The 14398-nt window shown below is 36.7% G+C and overlaps 1 long non-coding RNA gene across 2 annotated transcripts in view; it reads right to left on the bottom strand.

Moving 5' to 3' along the window:
- The window catches only part of LOC141577571 (uncharacterized), a 539399-nt gene extending 531793 nt beyond the window's left edge, over window positions 1–7606 (bottom strand). For both annotated transcript variants that reach the window (XR_012506837.1, XR_012506838.1), the window contains exon 1: window positions 7409–7606. This is a non-coding gene — a long non-coding RNA (uncharacterized LOC141577571). The remainder of the gene's footprint in view (window positions 1–7408) is intronic.
- Window positions 7607–14398: the final 6792 nt, after the last annotated feature.

Here is a 14398-nt window from a genome sequence, read left to right as displayed (position 1 = left end):
GTCCGTTATGGGATTAATGCCCTTAAAAGAAGAGGAGGGGACAGGTGCCCTCTCTTTAATGTATGAAACACGGTGAGAGGACAGCTGTCTGCAACCAGGAAGAGGGTCCTCACCAGACCCCAGTCACACTGCCCATCTTGATCTCAGATTTCCCAGCCTCCAGAACTGTGAGAACTTGATATTTATTTTTGAACCTACCCAGTTGATGGTATTTTTGTTACAGCACACTGACCTGTCTAAAGCAACTATATTTTGAGGTAGTAAAAATGTTTCATACTTTGATTACAGACTTGGTTACTCAGATGTATACTTTCATCAAAACTCACTAACCTACACACTTTCAATATTTAATTTTATTTTATACATTACACCTTTAAGTAGTTGATCCAAAAATTTAATTTTTAAGCATCAAGAATAAAATATTTACAGCTTTTTAAAAAAGTTAAAGACTTTCATTCAAACAGGAAAAGGCCAATAATAAAATAGAAACTTGGACAAAGAAAGGAAATAGAAACACATTTAAACCTATGAAAATGTTTAATGTAACTCACAGGAGAGATCTTTTTTCATTTATCAGTTTAGCAAAGAGTGATCCATAACATCAAGGAGGGGAGGCTGCAAAGCTCAGTCTTGCATTTATAGTGCAAATAAAATGGTTCCAACCTATACATAGAGGAAGTTGGCAATATTAATCAAGATGTACAATGTGTGTAGCCATTGTTTTCCAGTAAAATAACTGGTGACATTCATGTCCTCATGTATCTTACTTAAAAATGGAGAAGTAGGGGACAAAGAGAACATTTTATATACATATTATATATATATTCTTTATATAACTCTACCACATATAGTTACATGAAGAGTTTAAAAGATAAGAGAATTGAAAAGTCTAGGAAGTGCTGCTTGAGATAAAATGATGAGAGAAAAGTCCTTTTTGAGGAGACTTTCAAGCAGTGATACAAACGAAGTCAGGAATGAGTTAGTTTCTAGTTTGATGGGAACAGAATGTTACAGGGATAGGAGCTTAACTCATTCAATAATGAATAGGGAGTACAGTGTTTTGGATACCATAAAGCAAGAAATAATTATGGAAGATGAAATGAGACACATTACCCATGGATTGGGTCATGTTGGGACTCATAGGTCTTGATAAGGATATTATTTCTAGCATGACAAAAACATTTTGGTCGACTCTGCATCAGACTGATTTTAAGTGGATCTCTACAGCCTGTAGAGAATAGATCAAAGAAAGCTAAAAGTGGAGGCAAGAAGATCAATTAAAAGGTTATTGATTCATTCTAGGAAAGCAAACATGTTGGTTTAGGATGGGATGGTACTGAAAGAAGATGTAAGACGTGGTTGGTTTCAGATATGTTGTAAATGTACTGCAGACCTGATATGATGACAGATTGGATATAGTTTATGAGAGAGAGTAAGAAAGGAGTTTAAAATAGCATCATGCAATTTTTTCTAGAAAAACTTGTGGCTCCACTTACTAAGAGGGCTTTGTAGGGAGAAACAAGAGTTGAATTTTATGCATGGTAACTTTTGACTGCTTATTATAGATCCAAGTCATGATGTGCAATAAATGGCTTGATATATGAATGATTAGCTCAGGGGAGAAATATTTAAAGTGGTGGAGCTATGAGGGATCACCCAGTGAAGATCTGGACTTAAGAGGAGAAAATACTTCATTTGCAGAAGTCTGGGGCACTGCACCATTTTGAAGGAAAGAACAAAAACAGAATCCAGCAAAAGAGACTGAGGATGAATGGTCAAAAGTTGAGGAAAAAACATGAGCATATGACATCCTGGTAACTGAGGTAAGAAACATTTTTTTTTAATTGTCTCTTTGTTTTAACACAGGGAGTGATCAGTTGTCTCCAGACACTGCTAAGGAGTGGAGCAACATCAGACCTTGCCATCTGTGGGTTACCACTGACTTGCTATGAGCTGTTCAGAACAGTGGTAGAGACAAACTCTTGACTAGAGTGGGCTGGGGAGAAAATGGAAGGTAGAATGAGCAAATACAGATGTCTTCCAGTGAGCTTGGCTTTCAAATATACCAAATAAGACTCAAGAAATCGGGCAGAAGCCAAAGAGTGGTTTGATATAAATGAATGCTCTTTTAAATCTGTATTCTGATTAGAATGATCCAGCAGAGGTGAAACTGGCGTGCAAAAGAGCGAGGCCTGCTCCTGTGACTGAGGGCCTGACTGGGCACAAGGGGGCGCCATTCACGGGGCGGGGGGTGTCTTCTGTCTCACTGAGCCTGGGCTGCCAGGACACACCACCACAGGCCGTGCAGCTGCAAAAATGGACACTCACATTCTCAAATCTCCGGTCACTGCAAGCCTGAGATCAGGATGCCGCAAGGTTGGTTTCTGGGGAGATTTCTAGCTTGCAGATACCCACCGCCTTCCTGTGCCCTTATATGACAGAGAGAGTGAAAAAGCGAGGTTTAGAGAGGGAAGAAGGGTGAGAGAGGGAGGGAAGAAGGATAGCTGGTCTCTGGTGTCTCCTCTAAGAGCACTAATTCCACCATAAGAGCCCCACTCTCATGATCTCATCTCAACTAAACTGCCTCCCCAAAGCCCCATCTCTAAATACTGCAACACTGAGGGTTAGGATTTCCATGTATGATTGTGGGGGGAACAGAATTCAGCCCATACTATATTGATAAAAGCACAGGCAGAAGGTTTGGGGACATATGTCCTTAAGTTGACAGATTCAGTAAAGTGGATTATTTTTATGAATATGATTACACATTTTTATTTTGATATATACTAAAGCCATTTTTATTTTCTTCCCTTTGCCCAAGTTCAAGAACTTCGTTCCTCATTCGGGCAATGAGGTAGTCCGTGAAGAGTGAAGTGCCTGGTAAATATTAAGCTATGTGTTTTTTTCAATGTAGGTTATCCCTCTCTGTCAACAAAATTTAAAAAGCAGTAATTATATAAGCACTAGGTTTAAGACAAGGAAAATAAAAAAAAAATAAATTATTTATTTTTGAACCCTACAATAAACTTCCTGAAAATTGCTGGAACAAGATCTTAAAAGCTACATTTCAACTGTTAGAACCATTTGCTTAAGAAATGTAGGGAAAACTGTGAACACTAAAAGGGGTATATAAAGAGATGGAAAAAAAAACTGAAAAAAAGACCCTTCAACATTCACAAGAGGATAATTTACAGGTTTCTGAACCACTAGATGTTGCCCAGAAATGAGGGTTATAAGCAGCTAATGCCACAGGGCAGAGGAAGACCTGCCCATGCATTTCAGGATGACTTAGATCTGAGCAGGTCTAGCAAGGGAAGAACAGAGCCGCAGACGGGCACGCAGATCAGCCCTCACACCACGCTGCGCTGCAGGCCTTCTGGCAACTCACATGTCACCCTGAAAGATGCGAATGCTAATTCCTTTACCAGGGACCCAAGAGAGAGTGAGTATAAGCGAGATGTGCCTGAGTTTACCATGAATTACCAAAATTATTCCACCAGCCAAGTTAGTTTCATTTATAGGAAATCAGGATTATATATGCTCACACGTGAAATTTATGTGTTTTTTTAAATAATTTCTCAGCTACTGTAAAGACAACAATAATGTTTGAAGAATTGGATAGTTTCTTATAAACTTCCATTTTACTCAAGGTTGGAACTCCTGTACCTGATACACAAAATCTCCTGAACACACTTCTCATTTTGACTCACTCCTTTGTGGACAAAGGCTTCTGCCTTCATTCTCAACATCTAATTGCTTTTCATTACTGACCTGTCCATGGGCTAAAGCCCTTTTATCTCTGTGTCAGCCAGTTGGTTAGGATTCCTTCCCAGTTCCCCTCGAACTGCTGCATCAGTGACACACATTCAGCTGGAAGCAACAGCAGCCAACTGAAAAGAGCTATTATCGGTACGGATGATATTTACTAAGGGGTCTGAAGGTTGAGAGTTAATCACTTATTAATATTACCAAGAAACTAAGCATTTTCCAGATTCCATCTGGACCATAATAGCTGTTGATTTTTTTAATTAATAAGATTTTCAACTCAGGATCACAAGATAGCTGTTTTAATTCTGACAATTGATCAGTTACAAGGTGGAAAGAAAGGAAAAGGAATGGGGCCAGTAAAGAATTCTCTAGCATCTGTCTCTGTTAGAATTTGCCAAAGGCTATCCCTGAACTTTCCCACTGGATTTCCCTGTATGTTTCATTGGCCATAGGTAGGTTAAATAATGATCCCCAACCTTCAGGAGTGTTAAGAAAAAAAGCTATCTTTCCCAGAGATTGCTACATTAGTTTTGAACAAAATTAGAATTCCATATGCTTGGACAGCAAGGAAGAATGTATTCATCCTGTTTGTGATGAACTCTAAAGATTATGTTTCTTGTTTTCCCAACAGAAAGTTATATCCATTTTCTTCATTCTAAAAGACTGCAATTTGAATTAGTATTCCAAAGGAACTCGTACAATATCTTCTGTGTTTATGCATGCTGAGAAATGCTTCTTTTCTTTTCAGAATTCAACATGCTAGCCTAAGGAAAATGATGACGTGAAGCAAATTGGAATAGGACTGTCTCCTTCCCAAACTGCCACCATTTCATTCAGAAGTAAATCCCTCCAGATCACACCACTTACCAAGACAATCCCTCCAGTTTCCAGATGTACATTAAAACTTTAATGTTCACATGCTTATGAAAATACATGACTCAGATGATTGCCGACAATTTCAATGAATTCTTTTATCTGAAAAAACTGACAATACCAAAAAAAAAAAAAACCACCTAATTTTCCTTTCCACTGAGAAATGCCTCTTAAATTCTGGAAACCATAATTTTCCATTTTGGCTTACAACATAAAGATAAGAGTTATTTTTGCTCCACTGTCTTGAATAAACAGTGTACTAACATCATCTAACACAATGTATGCAGGATGTGCTGTCAACTTAAATGTGTGAAAAAATTAGATTGTGCATGTTCATTAAATGCCATATTGTAAAATAAGAAGATGGTACCATTTATGTGTGTACTGAGACTATAGATAACATGCCACCTTAAGTTTTTTTAAAATCAATGACCTTTTACCAAGTTTTGCTGAAAAAGCAAGAAAGACAATCAGCTAGTGAGTGATTCAAAGACAATATTGTACTGCTTCATAATTCTTTCCTAAAATCAGCCCATATCCAGGTATTTGGGGGAAAGAGATGAAGAAAGTTAGATTATACCATAGAGAATTTACGTAGTCAGTGAACAGCTTATCAGTGTACAAATTTTAAAGAGAACAATTTCAAATGAATCATTGCATTCTTAGAGAAGATACTTCAGATTTCAAATCATTATAATGATTGGTGTGTTGTAAAGCTAAAATGACAAAATCTAGAATTCAGCGTTAGTTAATGTCTGAACCCTCAAAGCTTTTCGTGTTTTCTTAATATCTCCAATTTCCATCCTCTGGTGAAATTATGTCAGTCACAGCACTTTATTCATGAGCGTATATTTTTCGTACCTACATGTTTAGGTTTGGCCCCAAATCCTTAAATAATTTCCTTAGTTCACATCACTATTTCGCAGGAACTTCTAAAAAGCTCATGAAATATTATTAGCTTCCACATCCCACTTTCATTACAAATAGTCTTACCCTTTTTCTACCTTCTTTAGTTCTTATTTGCCATCTTTTAGTCTGTCCACACTTTCCAGCAATCCTGAGATTGTCTTGCCCCCAAGACTAGGCAAGCACTAAGGTGCAGAACACTGCCTGTGCCCCTTAGCAGTTCATCTCAGGAATGAGCCAACCACCAAAAGCAACGCCATCTGTTAAAGCCCCAGGCTAACACCACCACCTATTCCTTTCTCCCACACAGCTCCTGCCAGCTCTGTCCTCCCATCTCTATAAAAAAGCCTTCTCCCGTTTTATTCTGAGACAATGTTAGATCCTGAAATTGGTGTATTCTGCCCACTACAATACTCTCTTTGAATAGTTCTTTAAGTCTGGTTTATTTTTAAATGATGCTAATGAGCTTGGAAGAGGACCTGCACCTGCGATGTTGGCTGCGGTGTTTTAAGAAACTGGTCCCTTAACTATCCTGTGCTTAAGATTCATGACACACAGAAATATGATACAATAAATGTGTGTTGATTTAAGCCACTAAGCTTGGAGTAATTTGTCACCCAGCAATGAAAAACCAATAAATGTAGAACTGCACAACATGAACCTGAATCCCAGTATAGATTACAACTTAAGGTTGCTTTCTTTTTAATAGAAAAACTTTCTTAAGCACTTAATACATTCCATGTTATTGATTTTTTTTTTTTTTTGGATCTTACTTGGTGTTAACTAGGAAAAAACACTTTATTCTCAAGATGTACTATCCTTAACATAATGGTCTATAATCATTTAAATAGAATTTTACATTAAAAACCTTAAAAATTTAACTATAACATTCCTCAAAGGAATTTATCATCTGCCAGATGGCAGCTATCGTCTATAACCCATCATCTAATATGAAAACAGACATATACTAATAAAGCACAACAGACAGAGAGAGAGAAAAGGGAGGGAAAGAAAGTGAGCTGATTTTGAAAATATGCAGAATAAGAACATTGGTGTTTGGCTGTGGACCAGACTTAAACCTATCCCAGCATCAAAGTGTTTGGTATGAAATCTTCCCAGACTTGAGTCACTGAGGTGTCTTTCATTCCAATAGTAAGTTCAATACATATATATATACACACACACATATATATACACACACACACATATACACACACACACATATATATATACACACACATATATAAACAGTATTTGAGGCTCAAGCTACATATTTTTCCATCTACAACAATCACAAAATTGGAGGTGCCTTAGTCTCTACCTAGCACCAGTCTTTTTTTGTTCCTCTAATATCACTCATGCGCTTTCAGACATTGAACAGAAAAGCTAAGTGATGCTTAATTACTTCTGCCTAAAACAATACACCTTTTCTTCTTTTCCTGCATGAGAAAGACTAACCGAACTGCCACTCAGCATTATCTTTTTGGATATGTGATGTCTTCAGACTTTTTCACACTGGAATCCACATTACCATCACAAGCCATGAAAAGCAACCGATTTTAATTTAACACAGGAATTGCCGTTTGTTGTACTCTACAATATAGCAGTGTTTTCAGAAACCCATGATTTTGCCCAAGGTGTACAAGGTATTTTTAAAACATAAAATGTACAAACATACACATGTATAAAAAATATATATGTATACATATAAACTTTTATCTATATATAAACTTTAAACATTTGATGTAGAAAAATACTCAGTCATATGAACCAATAATAATAAAAAAAAAAAAAAAATAGAAGGTTGGCGTCCTCAGTCTGATCACGTAAGGAACTTCTGTTTCATTACGGGGAGTCTTACCTGAGCTCGTGACCCAGCATCCAGGCCTCAGGGCTCCCAGTTCCTCATTCCGCTCTTACAATTCAGGTCAAGGGTATTTCTTCCCAAACATGGCAAGGATAAACAAAACAAAATAAAACAAAACACTTATTTTTAATTGGATTCTTGGAACCAAATAGCTTGTCTGTGGTCTCTTTGAACCGGACTAGCCAAAGCGGGACGCCAAGCCCAGCGGCCTCCTGAGGCGCTCGGAGCGGAGCTAACAGCCTGGAGGCGGGGCGGCGCAGGGAGAGCTGGGAAACGCCTCGGGCAGTTAGGGGAGGGGCGGGGTAGGGGCGGGGTGGGGGCGGGGCCAGGCCCTGCCCAGGTGCAGCTACTCTGCAAGGAGCGAGCTCATTTAAGGCAACAGCTAAGATGACTCTTCCGAGAACAACCTGCTACAAGAGGCAGAGAACCTGGAGGAGGAGTTGGAGATGGAGGAGAAGTCCACTGTACGACCTCCAGGATTCTAGCAAGAGCTCCAGCTTGTTACCCTGTGTAAGAATGTTCTCCTTAGCAGATGTGCACAATTGATCAGGACCAATTACTGGAATTCGAGTATTTGGCCAAGCAGGAGGAGCTTCGGAGACAAGATAAATACCCTGCCAACGTTGTTGAACAATTAGATGCCGTAACTAAGGGAAATAGAAAAAAATCAAAGATTTGCTGTTAATGAGTCTAGGTGTGTATCTGAAGGTTCTAAGACTGCCTGAAACAACTGATGCCCCCAAAGCCACACTGACAATGTTCAGAACTAGCAATTGAAAACTTTTGGCAAAGGGAGAAGGAACCACGGGAAATATGACTGGTGGAAATCAATGTGCAACTTCTGGCACCTGACAAAGTATCATGACATAAGGGGAAACAAAAAATGAAAACCACCACCACATACCACAGAGTAAAAGAACTATCCTCCTGACACGGTACTCCTTGTAGAAGATGAAAGGACATCTGTGGAAGTGAAGTCCCTGAAAATTGGGTAACTTTTATATGTTTTCAAATGTGAGGTCACAAAATCTAGGGCTTAGTATTTGCAGCTTAGAATTGGGCAGATGTGCTAGAATTCCCCTTAGCAAAATCTTAGTATGTCTTGTTCTTCCTGAAATGTACAATCTACTACTTCTGTTATGGTCAATACCTGTAACATCTTTACAAGTACTCTGTTTTTTTCTAAGATGGTTAAGAAATAAAAATAAGAAGATATTTGTATGATTTTATGCCAGAAATAACTCTCAAAATTATGTTTGCTTTTTAGAATCCTATGTCACATACAAATTTTAGAGGCATTTTTTTTTTATTTAGGAAAAAAAATGTTTTCAAAGAATATTTGATGTTCAGATTTTTAAAAAGTCCCAAAGTGCTATCTAAATAAGATAATTATATTTTATGTCAACAAAATAAATGTAAAAATAATTCAAAGCTATATAAATAAAATTTACTGTAATAAGTGATTATTCCAGAGACATGTTAAATATTTTCAATAGGAATTTTCAATTAATATTCATTTCTACAGTAAATTATAATGAACAATGCAAAGCTATGAACCACTGTAAATAAAGTTAGATTTGTTTTTAATCTTAAAGAAATGTATTATTTTTTAGTGTTTAACTATGATTTGTATTCCTTAGAAATTATATTTTTATTATTTTAATGTACTCTGTTAGCCATATAACTTTTTTCAAACTGGCAATATACATCATTTTAGGTCTATTAAATGTCTTAATTTTTCAGAGATCAGGAAAGCCTACATTTTTGAAAACTTTTGGATTACCATTTGTATTCCACCAGAAGTTTTCAATATAATTTTTGCTTGAATAAAATACCCTTTCTAATAGTAATTATAATTGCATTAGTAAAAAATAATTAACATTTGTTGGTCCCCTGCTATGGGCCCAGCCATGAATTAGATGCTTATAGGAGCAGTGACTTTTAATCACCACAACTCTGTAAGGCAGCTAATTTATAGTTACTATTTTATTAATTGAAAATTCTGGTTGATAAAGGTAATAGAAGTCCAAGGTTTTGAAGCTGGTAAGTGGAAGACCCAGATCTGGTTGGAACCAACAACTGTGTTCTTCATCGTTAAACAATACCATCTCAAACTATAAATCTGCCTGTCTGGAGGAACATAGAGAGAAAGTGATGTATTGACTAAAAATGTAGCCAATTAAAATGTAATCAAAAGAGTTAGGCGTGATTTGTATAAGGCACCATAGCTTGACTGGTAAAGCTCAGTCAGAGTGGAGGGTTGCCCTATGGTGGCCACGGGTATGACTACCATCAGCTCACTGTCATCACTGGATTCTGCTGTTGCTCACCCCTGGAACTTGCTGTTACTGAAAAAATAGCTCTCACAACTTTTTTTAAGTCATCATTTTTGTAGGAAAGAAGGTTATTTTTTCTCTTTCTGAAAACCCATCGTGTGGTTATAAACACTGAAGAACTGATATGTTTTATCCTATGCCTATGTACATTCTATGTGTCGAGGGTATATGTGTCATGTGAATGAAATGAATTATAAAAAGAGCACTGCACCATATACTATTACAGTAAACCCCAAGGCTGATATAAATTTTTCAAGGGAATCTTTTCAAAAAGGAAAGCAGAATATCCTGATTCTATGTCTTATTACTATTAAAATACTATTAAAATGGAACATAAAATTCCAGATTTATGAGGAAGCCAAAAGGGATAAGGAAAATGCAAGTTTTCCTTATTTATTTTGTACACAGTATATTTTTCTTCTTTGAAGTGTTGGTTATGCTTTATTTGTTGCAATTCCAACGCAATAATGATTTTGATCCAGGTCACATGAAGCATGATTCTAGAAAATGCCGGAAGGTAATAGATGACAAAACAACTTATTTTACTCTTTTGTTAAATTACAAAAAATTTACACCCAAATTCACTACATTATGAGGTTTTTTGTAGTTGTTAAAAATTGTAGTATAATCAGTTTACAATGTTGTGTCAATTTCTGGTGTACTGCATAATGTTTCAGTCATACATATACATACATATATATTTGTTTTCATATTCTTTTTCATTATATGTTACTACAAGATATTGAATATAGTTCCCTGTGCTATACAGAAGAAGCTGGCTGTTTGTTATGAGTTTTTGAAGTCAGTATAGATGTACCGCATGTGTATTATCTATTATAATTTAAAATGAAAGAGCCCACAGTCACAATCTGGGCTCCAGCCTGCTTTCTTTTCATCACATTGACTGTCTTTGATTTGAAGCGAACATAAAGCCTCACACATTTTATGGTCAATAAAGCTTCCAAAACACACATTTTTAAACTTCTAATGTAAATATATTAATAGCATCAATGTGATTCCTCATCTCCTCTCCCCAGAACTCCTTTCTTGAATTTCCATTGGGAAGCCCTGAAATGACCTTAAAGTAGGCATTCTACAAGTAATTTTTAATTTCCCCTCTGACTAACTCCAAACTTTGATTCTCATAGTTCTGTTAATTGAACCACCATTCTCCAATTCACCCAGGCTAAAAACCTGTTATTGGCATTGATTAATCCATAGCTTTTTCTCCCAATAGCTAACTAGCCAATACATCTAGCTGACTGAGTTTTCCTTCAAAATATGACTTGGAGTCATGTCATTCTTTCTATTTCCTCTGCAACAATCAACATTCATACCTTGTTTTGCACTTCAAACTCACTATTCTTTAAAAAAAATGCACACACATTTACCTATCTTTCTGTATGTCTGTCTATCTATAAAATAACTAGAATTGACAGATAATTTTATTATGGTCTTAAGTACCATTTAAGAGTTGTAACTGTGGAAAATTACTCAAATCCAATAAACACATTTTTCTCAGCTAGTAAATGGCAATAATTACTAACCAAAAAAATCTAATGTAAACATTAAATACAATAGTTTCATAAACACATTAGTCTTACGGAAATATAACCATAAGGGAAACTATTATTTCTTTATTGTTTTATTTGAATTTAGTCTGCCCTTTCTTCAGTCAGTCAACCATTCACTTAGTCATTCACTTATTTATTTGTTCAACAAATAATCACTTGTTTGGGAAGCACTGAGCTAGGTCTTGGAGGTATAGATTTATTTCACATGAATTTAGATTTATGCCAATAAATCTCTTATTCCTCACAACAGCGAAAGACATTTAAATTCCAGAGCCCACAACCATATAATTATTTCTCTCTCTCTCTGATTTGGTGCCTGGCCTTAAGGAATGTACATCACACTAGGGTAGCAACTGTATCTGTTAGCACCATGATGTTTAACATGCTTTTACAGAAGTATTCAGAATATTTTTCAGTACACACAAGATATCTAAGTCAATAAACATTATAGACTTTAAAGAGATGAAAGTGTAGCTGATACTTAATAGACAAGTATAAATTGACTAAACAAGAAGACAGATAGAAGTACATATAAGGATGCAGATATAGCAAACGGTAAGGCCTAACCAAGCCCTTAGTTTTAGAATGAGGTTATAACTATTCAGGGAGACTTTCACTGTTTAGAGATTTTTGGAGTCTAATTCTAAGGATGGTGAATATCATTTTTGGTATGTGTGCAGGGGAAAGAGTGATTTATTTCTAACTTTGAGATGTATTCATGCCAAATATGCTCCACAAGCATTTTTTTGGAAAGCAGTTTGCCATAGTTTGTACTCCTGGGAAACGGTCTCTGAGACAGTGATTTGCCTAAAGGAAATTTACTTAGAATGCTCTGGGCAATAGGACCTATGAGGGAGTAAAACAGACGACTGGTTGTTGAGTGTGGGCTGTTTCTGGGGAGAGGATTTATTTTAAGTGAGGCTGTGCAGGGCAATTTTAGCATAAGGACCCAGTTGTGAAACATAAAACGTAACTTTTGGACAGCTGGGAGAAACGCTTCTGTCCTTAGGTGGGATCTGTGTGGAAAAATATGGAACAGGGAAGAACAAATCTGATTCCATATTGGGTCTGTTTCTTTTATTTTAATCTTTAAATTCTGTTGTTTCTGCTACAGGTTAGGAATGTTGCCCATTGTCTGAAATATACAGGATAGCCCATTCTCAAGGTTCTCACCTTAAAGATACAGCACTTTTCTATTCATACAGAGATAAAAAGTTGCAGATCAGAGAATAATATTTGTCTTATTGGAGGTTTATAGGAACATCATGATCTGACCCGCATGGACAGCGGAAAGAACAAAGGATTCTGACACCAAGAAGTTTGCAACAAACAGCCACACTGTCTCCCCTTTTGATATGAAGGAAGCCCAAATTCTAACTTGGGTAAGATGCTTCTTTGGGACACTAGCCCACCATCTTCTCAGGCTACTGACTTTCCAGATAAAGTCACTATTTATTACCCCAACTACTCATCTCTCAATTTATTGGCCAGTCCTGCCCAAGCAGTATGAGCTTGGACTCAGTAACAAATACAGCTTGAACAGTATTCTACCAATGGCTGATTTAGGGTCCACTTGCTGCATATAATAAAGTCATCCATCTGGGAACAACTCTTCCAGGATCCACATTGCTCTCTTTTTCTGGGTAAACTTAGAAAAGAAAGAATTGTGGATAAATCAGGGTCCCTACCCCTGTATCTGGTCTTGGTGTCTCAGTTGATACCAGACTCTCTCCCTCCATTATTCTAGATTGTCATCATTATAAATTCCTTTCACTCTGTGTCAGTACCTACGCTAGACCATGGAAGACTGGATGGCTTTACTTTTGCCATGATTCAGATGCAGACAAAGATCCTCGGAAATGTCACCTTGCCCTTCTATGTTTGTAACTGCTGCACTTGTCCATCTAGTGTACAATTGGATAGGTAGGTAACAAAACCCACCATCATGGATCACCTTGGCACCAAACATATTATTCCTAGCTTGCACCGTGTGACAGCATCTCTGCCATTCCCTAATGATCAGTCACTGTAGTGGACATAAGTTGGTTATTGCAGAAGAGGCTCAGAGGAGTTTTCATAAGCTACAGTGAGAAGCCACAGTAGATAACCTTTGTCAACTGGCATTTTTGGTGTATTTTTGTGACTTTTCTTTCATTTTTCTCATAATTTGTCTCTCTAGGAACCAAAGCATAGTGTTAAATATATCTCCAAACTTCGAACAACACAATCTTAAGAGAACAAGTTTATGAAACAATCATGAAGGCAGCTTACATAAGGAGATTTAGTAACAAGTTGCACATTGGTTGGGATTTCATGAAGATGCATTTCCCAGTACTCTATAATCAGCAGTCATTTACTTTAGGCCAAATTCTGGGGCTTCTGTTTCTGTTATGCCTAAAAGTCTACTATTATACTTATTTTGAAGACTGGTTTTCCTTAGGCCTGTGGGATTTTTTTTAAGTCCTGAAGAAAATCATTGGCACATTTTTAAAACTACATTATTATGACTATTATTGTTTTGTGTTTCAGAGTATTTTAAGGCTTGCAAAGCATGCTTGTATTAAATATTTGGACCTGATGATGATTTCAAAAATGTATTATAAGTAAAGAATATGACCTTCATGTACAGGCAAAGCAACTGATGGTTCAGATAGGTCAGGAGAAAAGCCAGGTTTTGAATTTATGTTTTCATATTTTCTACTTTTTCATAAATACACAAAATGGAAGAATGCTTGGAAAAAGAAGCAGTTTTCTGTAAGTCAAAATCAAGACGAGTTATCATCCAGGCAGCCAAGAACAACTTTGAAATGTACACAGTCTCTTGCCTACCTCTCCCTCAGTTAGAGATAAAATAGGAAGTCCCTGCGGACAGCAAGTTTAGACTCTTAACAGTCAACAATCATTCAGGTCCACAGGGAGACATAGTTATCATCTAATTACAGCTCTCTAAGTCACCAATAAATGGTGCCTTCGTAAAACAGACTTTAGAAATGTAAAAGGCTTGCCTATTATGATTCAATAAAGCAAATTTTTCAGCAAGGACATTTCATATACTTGCATCTTTACATTGTATT

This window comes from Camelus bactrianus, chromosome 4 (genome assembly GCF_048773025.1).
Source record: "Camelus bactrianus isolate YW-2024 breed Bactrian camel chromosome 4, ASM4877302v1, whole genome shotgun sequence".
Lineage (NCBI taxonomy): Eukaryota > Metazoa > Chordata > Mammalia > Artiodactyla > Camelidae > Camelus > Camelus bactrianus.
The sequence above is the reverse complement of the archived record's forward strand: the minus strand, read 5'-3'. Positions and strand labels throughout refer to the sequence as shown.